The sequence below is a fragment of the Pan troglodytes genome, chromosome 18 (genome assembly GCF_028858775.2).
Source record: "Pan troglodytes isolate AG18354 chromosome 18, NHGRI_mPanTro3-v2.0_pri, whole genome shotgun sequence".
In the NCBI taxonomy this organism is placed as follows: domain Eukaryota; kingdom Metazoa; phylum Chordata; class Mammalia; order Primates; family Hominidae; genus Pan; species Pan troglodytes.
Genome location: NC_072416.2, coordinates 46899269 through 46916029, shown reverse-complemented (window position 1 = coordinate 46916029; position 16761 = coordinate 46899269). Strand labels below are relative to the sequence as shown.

At 44.4% G+C, this 16761-nt stretch overlaps 1 long non-coding RNA gene across 2 annotated transcripts in view; it reads right to left on the bottom strand.

Moving 5' to 3' along the window:
- The window catches only part of LOC107968733 (uncharacterized), a 94395-nt gene extending 85213 nt beyond the window's left edge, over positions 1–9182 (bottom strand). For both annotated transcript variants that reach the window (XR_001710126.2, XR_008539796.1), the window contains exon 1: positions 8923–9182. This is a non-coding gene — a long non-coding RNA (uncharacterized LOC107968733). The remainder of the gene's footprint in view (positions 1–8922) is intronic.
- Positions 9183–16761: the final 7579 nt, after the last annotated feature.

Sequence of the window (16761 nt, the reverse complement as noted above, 5' to 3'; positions counted from 1 at the left end):
ATTTTAACACTTCTTTCTCAGTAATTGATAGAAGTAGACAGAAAATCTGTAAAGATACAAAACACTTGAAGAACACTCTCAACCAACTTGACTGGCTGACATTTATAGAACGCTACAACCAGGACTCACAGAATACACATTACCTTTTTTTTTTTTTTTTTTTTTTTCTGACGGAGTCGCACTCTGTTGCCCAGGCTGGAGTGTGGTAGTGCGATCTTGGTTCACTGCAACCTCCACCTCCCGGGTTCAAGGGATTCTCCTGCCTCTGCCTCCTGAGTAGCTGAGATTACAAGTATGTACCACCACACCTGGCTGATTTTTTGTATTTTAAGTAGAGATGGGGTTTCACCATGTTAGCCAGGCTGGTTTCAAACTCCTGGCCTCAAGTGATCCACCTGCCTCAGCCTCACAAAGTGCTGGGAACCTTATTTTAAACATTTACCAAGATAGACCATATTAAGGGCCATTAGAAAGAAGATTCTCCATAAATTTAAATGGATTAAATCATACAGTGTCTGTACTTTGACCACATGAAATGAAATTAAAAATCATTAACAAGTAAATATTTGGAAAATGGCCAAATATTTGGAAATTAAACAAAATACTTCTAAAGCACCTACAAATAAAAAAGTCACAAGGAAAATCAGAAGGCGTAGTTAAACTAAATTATAATAAAAAAGCACAACATATCAAAATTTGTGTGATGCAGCTATAGTAGGGTTTAGAAGGAAATTTATACTTTTAAATGTTTATATTGGGAAAGAAGAAAGATCTTGAAATCAAGAAAACCAACAGCCAGTTATTTGGAAAGACAAATACAATTGATAAATCTATAGGTAGACTAATAGGGAGAGAGATTAGGGAGAGCAGGGTGGAGGTAGACATCCAACCAACCAAGCATGACAGAAGAGACACTGCTATAGACCCTACAGAAATTAAAGGCATAACAAGAGAAAATATCGTAGACAACTTTATGCTGATACATTCAAAAGCATAGATGAAATGGACAAATTCCTTCAAAGACAAAAATTACCAAAATTCACAGGAAAAGAAATAGAAAATCGGAGTAATCTTATATCTATTAAAGAAATTGAATTCTAATACTTTCCCACAAAGAAAAATCCAAGCCCAGATAGCTTCACTGGTAAATTTTATCAAACTTTTTTTTTATTTATTTATTTATTTATTTATTTATTTATTTTTATTATTATTTTTGAGATGGAGTCTCGCTCTGTCACCCAGGCTGGAGTGCAGTGGCACAATCTCTGCTCACTGCAAACTCTGCCTCCCGGGTTCACACCATTCTCCTGCCTCAGCCTCCTGAGTAGCTGAGACTACAGGCGCCCGCCACCATGTCTGGCTAATTTTTTGTGTTTTTAGTGGAGACGGGTTTTTACCGTGTTAGCCAGGATGGTCTTGATCTCCTGACCTCGTGATCCACCCGCCTTGGCTTCCCAAAGTGCTGGGATTACAGGTGTGAGCCACCGTGCCTGGCCAATTTTATCAAACTTTTAAAGAAGAAATTCAACCAATTCTACATAAAGTCTCTCAGGAAATAAAGGAGGAGATACTATTTCCCAACTCAGTTCATAAGGCTGGCATAACTGTAATACCATAACTTAATGAAGGTATTACAAGAGCATAAAGCCACAGATGAATATTTCTCATAAGGTTATGGAGACACTTTAAAAGATGGTATAATGCTATACTTATTTATATAAGATGTCATTCAGATTTCAGAACAATTTATAAGTCCATTTTATATGTATTTATGTATACTCAAATATATATGTATATACATGCATGTGTATAGGTATATATTGGTGTGTGTGTATATGGTGATAGAGAAAATGAAAGAAAAGAGAAGAAGAGAAGAGAGGAGAGGTGAGGAGAAGAAAGTAAAAAGAAATAAAAGGCTATATGTTAAAATGTTCCCAGTGGAAAGTGAGATTTAGAGTAATTTTTGTTTTGTTTTTTGCTTATCTAATTTTTTCCTAATTTATTTCTGAGATAAACGTTGTATATTGTATATATCCTTTACACTTTTTAATAAAAGTTAAATTTTTTTAAATGTTAAAGCAAGTATGAATCCAAGATGGAGGCATGCCAGCTTCAGTCCCCATGTGGTGTTGAAGTTGCTGCCATTGGAAGCAGTCACAGAGGACACTTGCCTCTCTGGGGAAGGAGGAACCCACTCCACTCAAGGTGAGTTTCCCTTGAGTAGCTCAACAGCTGTTGACTGGACATGTTGTTATTTAGAAACCCTCTTTGCACGTCCCTTTCCCTAAAAGATTTGCAGATATTAGAGACGTGTTCATATGTGCTGTCTCCTCTCTTGTTCACACCTCTAATGCGTCTATGCCTCCTCAGAAGTAGTGGGGAAAAACTCTATCTGAATAGCACTTCCTATAAGAGGCTTTTCCCAGACCAACAACCCAAATCCAAATGAGATTCCTCTGTGTGGCAAATACCGTCTTTATCGGTCTGCAGCACTGCTTCTCCCCACCTTCCACCACCCTATCTCTGAAGACGTCTCTCTTCCCCAGTCCCTGTGGCTGAGGTGGGGCTTTGAATCTCAGTTTTCTCTACCCACACCCCTTGGTCACAGATTGGGTGAGTGACTGCTTAATGGCCAAAGTCCTCTCCTGGGATTTTCACAAAGGGATTTTTCACAGAGCTAAGTTCTGTGTTTCTCCTTGGCTCACACACTAAGAACATATCCATAGCCCTGCTAGAAACCTTGGTGTCGGGGAAAAGCCTGAGAGGAGAAGGCTGACAGAGGAAAGGCAGCGAAATGGAGGGTGTCTCCCTGGAGCCACCACTAGTCTTCCCACTTACCTGAGCCAGTTCATCTTCTCTACTTGGACTATTCTGAGTTGAGTTTCTGCTGCCAGCAAATGAAAGAATCCTAACTAATAAGACTTCGTACACTCATAGCACCTTTTCCTTCATAGCACATGGATCAGTCAACAGTATGTTCCATTTGTTTCTGTTTGATGTCTTCTTCCACCAATCTGTAAGCCCCATCAGGGCAAAGTCCATGTCTGTTTTAGTCACCGCTGTTTTTGTGTGTGTGCTTTCTTAGAGACAGGGTCTTGGTCTGTCTCCCAGGCTGAAGCACAGCGGTGCAATCATGGCTCACTGCAGCCTCCAACTCCTGGGCTCAAATGATCCTCCTGCCTCGGCCTCCCAAGTAGCTGGGACTATAGGCACACACCACCATACCCAGGTACAATTTTATATTTTTGAGAGACAGGGTCTCACTATGTTGGCCAGACTGTTCTCAAGTTCCTGGGGTAAGCAATCCTCCCACCTCAGCTTCCCAAAGCATTAGGGCTACAGGTGTGAGCCACCATGCCTAGCCTTATTCACCACTATTTACCCAGCACCTGACACAGTGCTTCCCTGGAAAACAGAAAGACATCATAAATATATGAGAAGTGAATGAGCAAATGAATATACAGGCCCAGTCACTAAGGTATATTGAATTCTTCTCTGACTCCCTATAAACTTAGACTCAATCTACTAATAGAGACCTAGAAAGAGAGGTGTTCTGCTTCTCACATGGCCCTGCCAGGCAAGGTACCTTCTGAACTTCAGAAAAAAAAGTGGACGCCTCAAACTCAGTCGTGTTTCACACCTCCCTACACTCCCACTCCCATCCTGTCATGCAGCTCCTCGAGCTCCATGCTCAGTGGAATCCCATGACTCAACCTTCGAGGATAGTTTGAAATGGACAAGCTCATGAGCTCTCCACTACTACCATCCCTGGCCCTCAGAGCCAAGGTTAATGGGGCTGGTGAGCCTGTATTTGTGTTTATAGGTACAAGGGTGGAGTTCAGCAGGAAAACAGAGGAGGTCACTCAAGAGGAGTGGAATGTGGTATTTCCTGCCCTTCCCTGGTGAACAGGATAGCTCAGGCCTCTTCATCCACACTCAGACTGCAAGGAGGGAATGTGGAACTCATGGGACCTCAATGCCTAAGTGAGACTCTCCTGAGCTCATTAAATGCAGATTCCTAGGCTCCAACCCAGACCAGCTGAATCTCTTGGGTGTAAAGCCCTAGGAAATTCTCTTTTGAAAATCATCCCAGATGATACTGATTTATGGAAGAGTTCAGGACAAGGCTTCATTTGTTCTAAGCCTCCTGTTCACCTCATTGGTGCTGGAAGAATTCCCATCCTAGGGATATGGGCAAGGCTGAACGCACAACACCCAATGCTAGACAGATGACCCGCAGTAATTTGTTAGTCATATAGACACACAGCCCAGAGGAAGAGGGCACCACATGGCACACAGGGCCACACAGGGGCTGCACTCAAGAAATGAATGAATAGCCAGGGACTGTGAGAGGCAGACTTTGCAGTGTCAAGAGGGTGAGGTGGCTCCCAGTTCTTGCAGAAGAAGGCAGATGTCTTGTTTGAATTCTATGGGCTGGCAAGGCACTGAAACCCACTACACAGGAATAAGCAGGAGCTGTTTCTGGTCCCTTGATAAGGAGGTCTGTTGAGCTATGGGACCTCATCTGTGAAAACAGAGTTGGGAGGGGAACTGGCAGCTCAGTCTCTGGAGGCCCTTCCTATTCCATCAGCTATCAAGGCACCACCAATATTGAGTCTTCAGGCTGGGCACGGTGGCACATGCCTGTCCTCCCAGCACTGTGTTAGGCCGAGGCAGAAGGATCAACTGAGCTCAGGAGTTTGAGACCAGCCTGGGCAACACAGGAAGACCCAGTTTCTACCAAAAAAAAGTAAAAAATACAAAAACAAATCTTAGCCAGGCATGAGAACATATGCCTGTAGTCCCAGCTACTCAGGAGGCTGAGGTAGGAGGATCACTTGAACCCAGGAGGCAGAGGTTGCAGTGAGCCGAGACCACACCATTGCACTCCAGCCTGGGCAATACAGTGAGACCCTGTCTCAAAAAACCCAATATATATATATATATATACTGATTATATAATGTATACAGATTAATCTATATATTAATCTACATTATACATAGATTAACACATATATTATTATATTATATATTATATATTATATATATTATATAATATATAATATGTGTAATATATATTATATTATATATATTATATATATTATATATGTAATATATAATACATGTTATACATATATATGTTATATATGTGATACATAGATTAATATATGTAATATACATTATAATATAACATTTTATAATATAAAATTACACATATATGATATATTTATATATCATACACAGATCTATATATTATATATGTAATATGAATAATATAACATTTTATAATATAAAACTACCCACATATATCTATATCTATATGTACAAATAAGTATCTATATGCATATATATCTATACATGTACATATATAGATTGAGTCTTCATTTGAGTTCCTACACCATACCCTACTGCCACCTCCTGCAGCTACCACAGCCTCTTTCAAGCTGCCTGGATATCTGTGTTTGCTTCAAAGTGGGCACACAACAATGGCAGGCACAGGTGAGGATTAAACTCAAGAGGCTCTAAGGGGGAAACTTATGGTGCACATGGATCACCCTAAACCATTAGCTTTAGTACTGAGAGAAAGTAGGAGAAGGGAGTCCCATTTTCAGGAGTTCCACGCACCTGGAACACCTACAAGTAACCCTAAATGTAAGGCCAGTTGGAATGCCCTACACCATTTTCCAGGGGGCCCAGCCTCATGTTGAACCTGTCAGCTGCACAGGACTAGCAGTAAGCCAGGGACAAAAGCCAAAGAGGGCTCTCATGTTGCCCCCAGCCCCAAAATACAGAAAGAAGGAACAAATCCAGGCCCCATACTTCAAAAGGCCAGCCCTTGTAAAGAATGAACAGCATCCACAGAACACCAGCTGAGAGGCCACCTGTCATCAAATAAATAAATACAAATAAAAGTCCCAGCAAGCTTGGCTCTTATGTCCAGTTCCATTTATGGCCCTTTTGATCTTTTTTCACTTTCCTTAGCAGGTCCACTGGTATTCCTTCACACCACCCTGGCCAAATACATATATATCTCACTTTTGGGGGGGAAAATGTTGCTCAGGCAGTTGATCTTTCCATATTCCTGATGCTGTAAATAAAATCTCTCTTGGCATGGAGAATTTTTATTCATTCATTTATTTGACAAATTTTTACTGATCATCTACTATACACTAGGGTCTGCCCTGGGGGCCTTTGGAAACCCAGGATGGATAACAGAGGGAGACCCACACAGTAGCATGCTATGCTGCGGTTTTAAAAAATAAAACAGTTCTATACATTCTCATACGAAAATATCTTCAACATAGATTAATTTTGTTAAAAGTAATGAGAAAATAGGGTGTCATATTGTATCATTTGTGTTACAGGGAGAAGGAAGAAAGAAGATAGAGGCTCAAGGAGGAGTAGGAGGGGGAGCAGAAAAATGAATCATTTCTGCATTAACCCTTTAGAAGAATACATAAGAATGTGAAACAATGGTTGCCCCTGGGCAGGGGGTGGAAGACAGGAAATGAAGGTCTCCAAATTGAAGAGGCTTTTCACTATACACTTCTTTCTATTGATCTAATTATTTTAAAACACACTTATGTGTTACCTCTTTCTCCAAAAATAAAACACTCTGAAGAAAAAGTGATAAAAATGAGAAAACTCCGAAGTCAGGTGGAGGAAACAGACTAGTAATCATCTAATTAGTAAACAATGTAGTAAATGATGAAACATTCATGGAGCTCTTTGAGTTCTTAAGGAAGGGTGCCTAATTTGGGTGGAGAAGTCAGGAAAAACTTATCAGGGAAAATAATATCTTAATTAACCCTTTAACAGGCAGCCTACAGAATGGGAGAAAATTTTTGCAATCTATCCATCTGACAAAGGGCTAATATCCAGAATCTACAAAGATCTTAAACAAATTTACAAGAAAAAAACAAACAACCCCATCAAAAAGTGGGCAAAGGATATGAACAGACACTTCTCAAAAGAAGACGTTTATGCAGCCAACAGACATATGCAAAAATGCTCATCATCCCTGGTCATTAGAGAAATGCAGATCCAAACCACAATGAGATAACCATCTCACGCCAGTTAGAATGGCGATCAATAAAAAGTGAGGAAACAATTGATGCTGGAGAGGATGTGGAGAAATAGCAACCCTTTTACACTGTTGGTGAGAGTGTAAATTAGTTTAACCACTGTGGAAGACAGTGTGGCAATTCCTCAAGGATCTAGAACTAGAAATACCATTTGACCGAGCCATCCCATTACTGGGTATATACCCAAAGGATTATAGATCATTCTGTGATAAAGACACATGCAAATGTATGTTTATTGTGGCACTATGCACAATAGCAAAGACTTGGAACCAACCCAAAAGTCCATCAATAATAGACTGGATGAAGAAAATGTGGCATATATACATCATGGAATACTATGCAGCCATAAAAAAGGATGAGTTCATGTCCTTTGCAGGGACATGGATGAAGCTGGAAACGATCATTCTCAGCAAACTATCACAAGACCAGAAAACCGAACGCCACATGTTCTCACTTATAAGTGGGAGTTGAACAATGAGAACACATGGACACAGGGAGGGAAACATCACACACCAGGACCTGTTGGAGTGTGGGGGTGCTAAGGGAGGGATAACATTAGAAGAAATACCTAATGTAGGTGATGGGTTGTTAGGTGCAGCAAACCACCATGGCCTATATATACCTATGTAACAAAACTGCACATTCTGCACATGTACCCCAGAACTTAAAGTATAATTTTAAAATGAGTAGAATTGAAGTCTGCTCTCTTTAACATCATTTAGTTGTCAAACAAATAAAAAACGACAACGAAAACCCACAAAACACCCAAAGGATCCCTGGAGAGGTTTCATAGGACTCGTGTGGCTTCTGGGGAAAGTTCAAGGCTGATGCCAAGATGCTCACAGCAGAAATGGCATATCCCCCACTGTCCCCATGGATGCTTAGTTATCAGGGGGAAGCAGCAGGCCAGATTTACTGAGCTAATCCAAGCTAGGAGCCATTTGCAGAAAAAGTGAGCATTTGCAGAAATCATTTCTTAATTAGCATATTGGTCTTCCTGCCCATTCTAAATCTCCAGCAATGTGCAAAGCTGGTTAAGGTCTCCCTGGCTTTGATTTCTCAGAGTTGTCTTTTAAGTGCTTCATTTCTATCAAGTGAGATGAAATTTCTAAATTCCAACTTCATAGGGAACAGTCCCATTCTCTCCCCACCCCCATTCTTGAGCAACCTCTCAGAATGTGTGTTCTTTAAAAAGAGACAAGGTCCTCGCTGACATCTCTCTTCAGAGAGCTCCATCAAAATCCTGCACTTACCCAGTGTCCTTTCCTTGGCCACCGGTAACCAAGGAAACGGGATGCTATGGTAACACAGGGAGGAGAGGAAGGGAGGCATCTGAGCCCTTCTGCATTCTTTCTCCTCTCTCCTGGAATCAAGGCAGCTACAGGACAGGAAGAACTCCTGCTGGGGGAGGGTCTACTCTCAGCTTCCCAGGGGAAGAGGGACCAGGACACCTGCATGGGTGGCTTCATGGCTGACACCCAGAGTTTCCCTTCCACAGCCTGAAGACTGTTGCCTCAGGATCCCCCAAAATGATGCCTTTTTCTAAGACAAGGGCACAGCCTAGGATGCATAATATAATGCTCCAAATGCCCAGGGGTAAATGTCTGTACAAAATGTTTATTCAAATGAGTGAACAAGATACAGATAGCAATCATGAAGAAGCAGAGCCCTAGACGTAACTGAAAAGAGAATGTATGACCAAATGGCCAACCATTCGGCAGTGTTGAACTTGTCTCTTGGTTTTGCTCTGCCTTCCAGTCTCCATGGTCAGCCCTCACTGACCATCTCTAGCTCTGCCTCTCCGACACCGTCCTCCTGCACCATTCTGTTTACCTACCTCTCCCTTTGCATTCTGCCTTCTCGCTTCTCTCTCACTCTGTCCCTTTTTGCCTCCCCTGACTGGCAGTTCTCCTGTCACTGTCAGGATGAGGTGGCTGAAAGATAAAGATTCTTTATATTCTGGGTCCAGAGCTCAGGCCCCACCAAGGCCAAATGCAGCTCCCTCCAGGTAGGGCCTCTTTGTCCACTTCCTGTGCTTCCCATGGACAGGAGTGGTGAAGGGCGTGGGGGACCTCCAGGAGAGACAATCAGGGTCCTGCCCTGAAGGAGGTCAGGGCATTACAAATTGTGATAAGTGTGATGACATCATAAGTAAGCACAGGATCTGTCTGTGTTGCAGTGTGAGGGGAGGGCTGCCACTTCCTCGCCAAACTTTTGTTTGTTGAATCTTCTTTTGCATTCCTGAGATTTCTCATTTGAGTTTTAAAATCCCTTCTCTGGTTTTTACCTGAAATCTGCCTCACCAGGAGTCACCTGTTCTAATTTTCCAACACTGACTCCCTCTGTTGGAACTGTGGCCTCCCACCTGTTTGATCACACACCTCTATCAGTCAAAAGCTATTGAGTAGCCAGGTGTGATGGTTCACTGTAGTCCCAGCCACTCTGGAGACCAAGGTTGGAAAATTGCTTCAGCCCGGGAATTTGAGGCTGCATTGAGCTATGATTATGCCACTGCGCTCCAACCTGGGCAACAGAGTAAGACTCCACCTCTAAAAATAAATAAATAAATATAGTGAAACAAAACAAGATAATTATTGATCATGGACCTCCCCTTAATATGAGTACAGGTTTATTTATAAGTCACATACATGTACTACAATGCTAATGTTTTGTACATGATAAAATATACACAAAAACAGGAATTGATAAGGAAATAATATAATATCTTCTTCCATAGCCCAAATTGACTGCCTTGTGCACCCCATGTCAGTCTACCCAGTCACTTTAAATGGCCAAGTACTTTGATTTGCACCTCAGGTCCCCAGGTGAAGGTCCCCCAAGAACTCGGGGAGGATTGGCAGGAGGAGCAGAGTGTGAGGTTTACTTGTCAGGGGGTGGACTCACTTCCTGCTGTAGCAAAGGACCACAGCCTTAAACAAAAGAAATGTATTGTCTCACAGTTCTAGAGCCGGAAGTCTGAGCTCAGCGGGCTAGCAGGGCTGGCTTTTAACAAAGCTGTGAGGGAGAACCTGTTCCCTGCCTCTTTCCTTGCTGAGAGGGGTTTTCTGGGCATTTTTGGCATTCTTTGGCTTACAGCTGCACTCCCAGCACCACCTTCCCCTTCCCATGGTGTTCTCCCTGGGTGCACTCCTGTCTCTATTCCTGAATGCCACCTTTTTACTAGGACACTGTCATGTTAGATGGGGGTGGGGGGTCACCCTAGTGATCTCATCTTAACTTGAGCATCCGATTTCCAAATAAAGGCACATTCACAGGTGCTGGAGGTTAGGGCTTTGATACGTTTCAGGGGACACAATCAAATCATAATGGGGCAAATGGAAAATGAAATAGCAAGCAGCCTCTTTAGACTGAGGTGTGGGCATGAAGCTTCTTCAGGGTGGGTAGAGAGGGGCAGCCTGGAGAGGCAGGAGCCCCTTTGCCACAGCTGCCTGCTTCCAGTGGGTGGGGGCTCCTCTCTGAGAGTAGAGACCACCAGACCACAAGTCTACTTCCAGGGGTGGGGCTCGGGTCAGCTGCTAGTACTGGAAAAGTCTCCACTCACCAAAGCAGTTTCACATCATCTTTTCTTCTGAGGTTCCCAGAACACTTTGTAGCTATTATTTCTAGAAGAAACTGCTGCTCTGGAAAACATGAAATGTCTTTGTTTGAAATAGCGACACAGCCAGGCTGTTCCCAGAACGACAAGGACACGCCCTCCCAACTCCTCATTATAAGGAAGCCACATCATGGTGTTAAATAAGAATTGAACGTTTGTCACTTGTACTATTTAATTATGACCCAAGAAATTTGCTAACATCTCACATTCTGTCTGCAGTGCCAGTTTAATTTGGATATTAAAGAGACACAGTCACTATATGGTTACCTAGTAACAGGTGTTAAACCTCAATAAATAACATTTTTAATAACGAGGTTCTGAAATGCATAAATCACATCTCCCTGTTCATTCTCTAAGAAAAACATTTTAATTATCTATTGACACATATTGCACATGGAACAACTATCTTTTTAAAAGATAAATGGGTTTAGAGGCGAGTAGGGTTAATTAAAAGCCAGTGGAGTATTACAAGTTTATTTACGGGGAAATATTCACTGTAGGAGAAGAACGGTTCTTACAGTTGTCAGAATTCTGCAAATGTATTGTTTAATAACCGCTTGGCACTTAATTATGGTGAGATGGTGAGAGCTTAAATCTAAACTGAGAGTGCATTCCAGTTATCTCTTCTAAACAGCTTCTCCTCAGTGACATAGATTTTCCAGGTCAGGCCACACCAAGGCAGGATCTGATGATGTGTGAAATTGTGACCAGGAGTTCCCCAGGACCATGGACCTGTCCAGAGCAGGCACCTGTTCTCATCCTGGATGCCAAAAGGGAAAGTTCAGGTTCAACTCTAGAGGTGAGGCCAGCTCTGAGGAAGGTCTGTCTACAAGATGAATTCCAACTCCTACCATGAACTCCTCAAGGATCTTCACCATCAAGCCTCCACCCACTTTACCAGGCCTATCCCTCCCTCCTCTCCCCACTTCACTCACCTCTACCCCTGAAACCCAGCGTGTGCCTCAACAGCTCTACTCTCCCGCCACAAGGAGCGCAATATTCCAGACGGTGGCTGTTCTATGAGCTCAATCCCATAGGAAGGGTGAAAAATAAACCCTCAGCCAACTTGTGATGATTTCACAGCATGAGCAGGAAATAAATCTTTGTTGTTAGTAGGCTTGGAGATTTACATGAGAGGATGCTTCTTATGCCAACATAATGTAGCCTGCACTGACTCATGTACTTTCCATAATCAGCCCCAGAGCCTGACAAGGAAAAGATGCTTGGGAATGCTTGACAGTGAATGAACCCATTAGTCAGTCAATGCATCTGCCCTTTCTTCCCCTCTGGAATATTATCAGGTCCTGAAAAATCACACTCCAGGATTCTGCAGGACTTTAAGCATCTATCCCAGGGTGGTGTGAAGAAGCCCCACTATTGAGCTGAGAAGCTAGAGTCCCAATTTCTCATCAGAACCTCCAACAATGCACTGACCCACGGTTATTACTGTGAATAACGTGGTTTTTGTGAGGGATGTGGGAAGAGTCACAGGGAGCAATAAACCACTGTGTATATGCAGAGCATCCCTCTGTGTATGTGTGTGCATGTGTGTGCCAGTGTGTGTGTGTGTGTGTGAGAGAGTCAGTGTGTGTGTGAGTGAAGGCCTTCCTACCATCCATTCTCCTGCCTCTGGTAATGACACCCATTTTTTTCGGTGGGGGAAGATAGGGTCTTGCTGTGTCACCCAGGCTGGAGTGCAGTGGCATGATCTCTATGATCTCTGCTCACTGCAACCTCTACCTCCTGGGCTCAAGTGATCTTCCAACCTCAGCCTCCCGAATAGCTGAAACTACAGGCACACACTGCCATGCCTGATGACTTTTTAAAATTTTTTGTAGAGATAGGGTCTTACTGTGTTGATCAGGCTGGTCTGCAACTTCTGGCCTCAAGCAATCCTCCCACCTCAGCCTTCCAAAGTGTCGGGATTACAGGCCTGAGCCACTACACCCTCCTGACCCCCAGTTTTCCTTTGCGGGACCTGCCATCATCCCCACTCTCAGGTCTTGTGGTTTGTGTTGCATTGGCCACACCCCCAGTTCAAAAAGTGAATATAAATTGTCAAGGCCACAAATCAAGGTAATGATACAGCTAAAACTAGAACCCAAACCTCCAACTCTGGCAGTAATTCACTCATTTTTGGACTCTGGTGCACTCCTACTCTGACCTTGTGCTAGTTCTGGGAATGCAGCGAGGACACTAGATGGAGAGGATTCCATCAGAGTGTTCAGAGCTCAGTCCGATGCTCCCTCCACTGCAGCACCTGTCCCTCCTTCCCTCTCTTTCCAGAAAACCTCCCTCTACCCTCCTCACTATCCTCTTCCCCAAAGCCTCCCCAAACTTCCTCAAACCTTGCTGACTCTTTCTATTCTCTGAACCTTTTCTGCCACAGTCCCCAGCATGTGAACAGACACAGGTCAGGCAAGTCGCCCAAAGACATGACCAGCCAGGGCTGAGAGTACCAAGGCCTGAAAGAGGAGGGACCAGAGGATGCTATGGGGTGGCGCCTCTTCTCGGTGCCCACAGATCCCACTGAAGCTGGAGCTGCTTGCCTCACAGACGGTGCATGGCACTCCACCAGCTGTCTCCTTCTCACCGAGCTCAGGAGTCCCTGGCTGACCCCTCCATCCACCCTGCCTCTGACCAGGTCATAGCATCTGGCTCCCCACCTCCAGGGAAGGAAAACAGAAAGTACTGGGAAGTGACAAGGCCCTAAACCACTTGGATGGAAATAGAGTCATTGGGAGCAACGGGGAGAAGGACTGGGCCAAGAAGCTGATTGCATTGCTCCTGGCAACCACACGTCCCAGCAGGTCAGTCAATACCGCAGTGCCCACTGGGATGCGGTTTCCTGAAGCTCGCAAAAGAAATCTATATTTTTCTCAGGAGCACCAACCCTCCTCAAGGCAGCACACGTTCGTCCCCTCCTATCTGCGGGCAGCAGAAAGGGACAAAGAAACCAAGGCCAGAAGGTGGCTGAGGCTGTCTCTAGACTAACAGCTTTAGAAGGGAATATGGCATTTTACGTACACACTTACCCTTTCCTTCACCCTCCATGCCAATACCTCTCATCCCCACAATTGCAAAGGACTCCAAATTGAGATGTGATTTTTTAGTTTCTCTCTTTTTTAATCCACCCTAATAATAGGAGCTAATATTGATTGGGCCCTTACTACGTGTTAGACTGTCTATAAAATTCTTCACATGTATTAAATTTTTAATCCTCGGAAAACCCAGCCCTGTGGGGTAGATATTAACTTCCATTCCCATTTTTGTGGCTGAGGAATCTCTTGCTCAATGTCACATAGCTTGTTGGCAGTAGAAGCAGACAGCCCAGGCCAGGCTATCACACCCCTCCAAGGGCAAGGTATTTGGAACTGGACCAGTTAAGCTCAAAATTTCAGCACTAGCCCTTGCTAGCTCTGTGATTTGGACAAGCTACCCAACCTCTCTGAACCTCATTTCTTCATCTGTAATGCAAACATGATAACGACAGTCTTGTAAGTTTACCGGGTAATTCCCCGGGTATTACAGGGTAATTCCAAGGTTTCATTAGATGACTCACCACACTTTCCATCCCCACCACTCATCCTACTCTGCGCTCTAGCAATACCAAATTGTCTTCGTTTTGCTCACATGTGCCTCTGCATATCTCTGCTCCCTTTGGAAGTGTTCTCTTATCTACCTACCAAGAGGAGCTTGTCTGGCCAGCTCCTCTCCTGTCAGATCTCAGCTGGATGCTGTCACCTCTGAGAAGCCTCCCTGACTTCCTAACTCTGCACTGTCTTTCAGTGTTCTCTCAAACCCCAGCACATCCCTACCACAGTGCTCATCACACTCGACTTGAACTGTCCAAGCACAGGTCCATCTCCCCTACTGGGCCATGAGCTCCACAAGGGCAACAGCACCGAGCACATCCCATCCTGAATCCACAGTGTCTAGTAAGTGCCTGGAATAAAGATTGGTAAATATTTGTTGCAAAAATAACTAAATTGAAATTTCTTATTATTTATGCTAATATGCCTGCTTAGTCCCTCCTAGTATATGACAAGCATCCTGAAGGCAACAACTGTATCTTACTCTTTGTCACTGAATTCTCCACCATTTCTGGCACAGAAAAGCAGAGCTGGGGCTAGGGTGAGGTAAGTGAAGTGCTGGGGTAAAAAATTGTAAGGAGGCACAACTCTCAGCTTCACACAAGTGCAGGCTGGACACAGAAGGCCTCCATTTAAATAGCTAATTTAAATTAATGGTGATCCAGTAGCTGGGCTGTAAATCTCTATCTCCCCTGGAGGAGTTCTCACATTCATGATGATTCCTATTCCTCAGCAAAGACTGACAGAGACACTCCTCCCAGCTTCCTTTGGGCCTCTCTTTGGAGGCATTCCCAGTGTCAGATGCAAGGCGACCACCAGTGTAGTGGTTGCCACTGTGCTCAGAGCTACCATGTCGAGTTAGGGCTGTAGGAGGCAAAGGTATTGGGATATTAGAGGCTGAGCAAGGTCTTGTTCCATGAAGACCGAGGAAATGCTATGGACAATCCACGAGTATTGGATGGAAATCAGGCAGAGGGGGAGACGAGAACATTCCAGGCAGAGAGCTGAATGAGCAAAGCCAGAAAATGCCAAATTCATCAGGGACCCCAAGGAAACTCATTTGATCGGCCCTCAGCCTATATGCCAATGAGCACAGCCAAAGAGTTAAGTAACACCAACCCCTCATTTTTGCATAAAGTCTGCTAATCATCACCCCATCCATTGTTTCATGGGGTCCCTACACTAATGGAATTGTAATTACTCCTGTTTAAATGATGAGGAAATTGAGGTTTAGAAATCAAGTGGCTTGCACACAGCTAGTAAGGTTGGCTTTCAAGCCTTGCTGGGCAACTTTGACATCCACCACCCCTGGCCCTTGGGGTTGATACCCATCGCCAAAATCTCCTATGCCTAGTGCCCACCTCTCATGGAGAGTTCCATGGTCCAGAGCTTCCTGTAACCTGGATTCCATGACATTTTTTTGAGATGGAGTCTCGCTCTGTCACCAAGGCTGGAGTGCAGTGGCACATTCTCAGCTCACTACAATCTCCACTTCCAGGGCTCAAGCAATTCTCCCACCTAAGCCTCCCTAGTAGCTGGGACTACAGGTGTGTGCCACCACACCCAGCTAATTTTTGCATTTTTTGTAGAGATGGGGTTTCATCATGTTGCCCAGGCTGGTCTCAAGCTCCTGGGCTCAAGAAATCCACCTGCCTTGGCCCCCTAAAGTGCTGGGATTACAGGCTTGAGCCACCATGCTCGGCCCCATGACTTATTTTGAAAGGGGCTATGAAGCACTTGGGATTTTAACCATTATCTCAAGCAACTGGACAGACGTCTGGGGGAACCTGGAGGAAAGTGTCTTGCTCCATTGTTCTGTCATGCCTAGCTCGGCGAAACAGAAATGGAATAACTGAGGCCTCAAAGGCAGTGCTGAGGCTTAAGTGAAAACAGCGATTCAAAGACTTTCGAGCAGACAATGTGGACAGCATGTCACTGCTCTCTGATGTATCTTCCAGACCTTGCTTCATTCAGCAAGGGGGGACTGTGCCTGCTGCCTTTGTCGATGTGGACGAGAAGAACAAAACAGGATGGATTAGCTAATCCCCTGCTGGCGGTGAGATAGGAGCCTGAAATTCAGCTCCAAGGACTCCTTGGCTCCGGGGGTCAAGAAGTTAGCAGTGTCCAGAGCCGGCCCTGCATGGCTCCCACGGCTGACGGCTAGCCGGATGACCTCAATGGGCCGGGGGGAGGTCACAGCAGGGGCGTTTCCATTTTAGCCCCATTGTTTAGCCAAATGAAGCCAAGATGTTCCTGCTCCCCACTGGAGAAGTCTGCACAGCTTCAATAATTTCTGAGTGCTGACAGATAATTCAGAGATATTGGATATTTCACCACCTGGGGACTGCCCTTCGCAACCACAGCAATCAGTTACTGCCCACAAACCAGGAGCCATGCAGAGGCCCCGGGCCCCCTCACACCTTTACGATCAGGCTCCAGTGTCTTGGAAAATATTGCTTGAATTTAT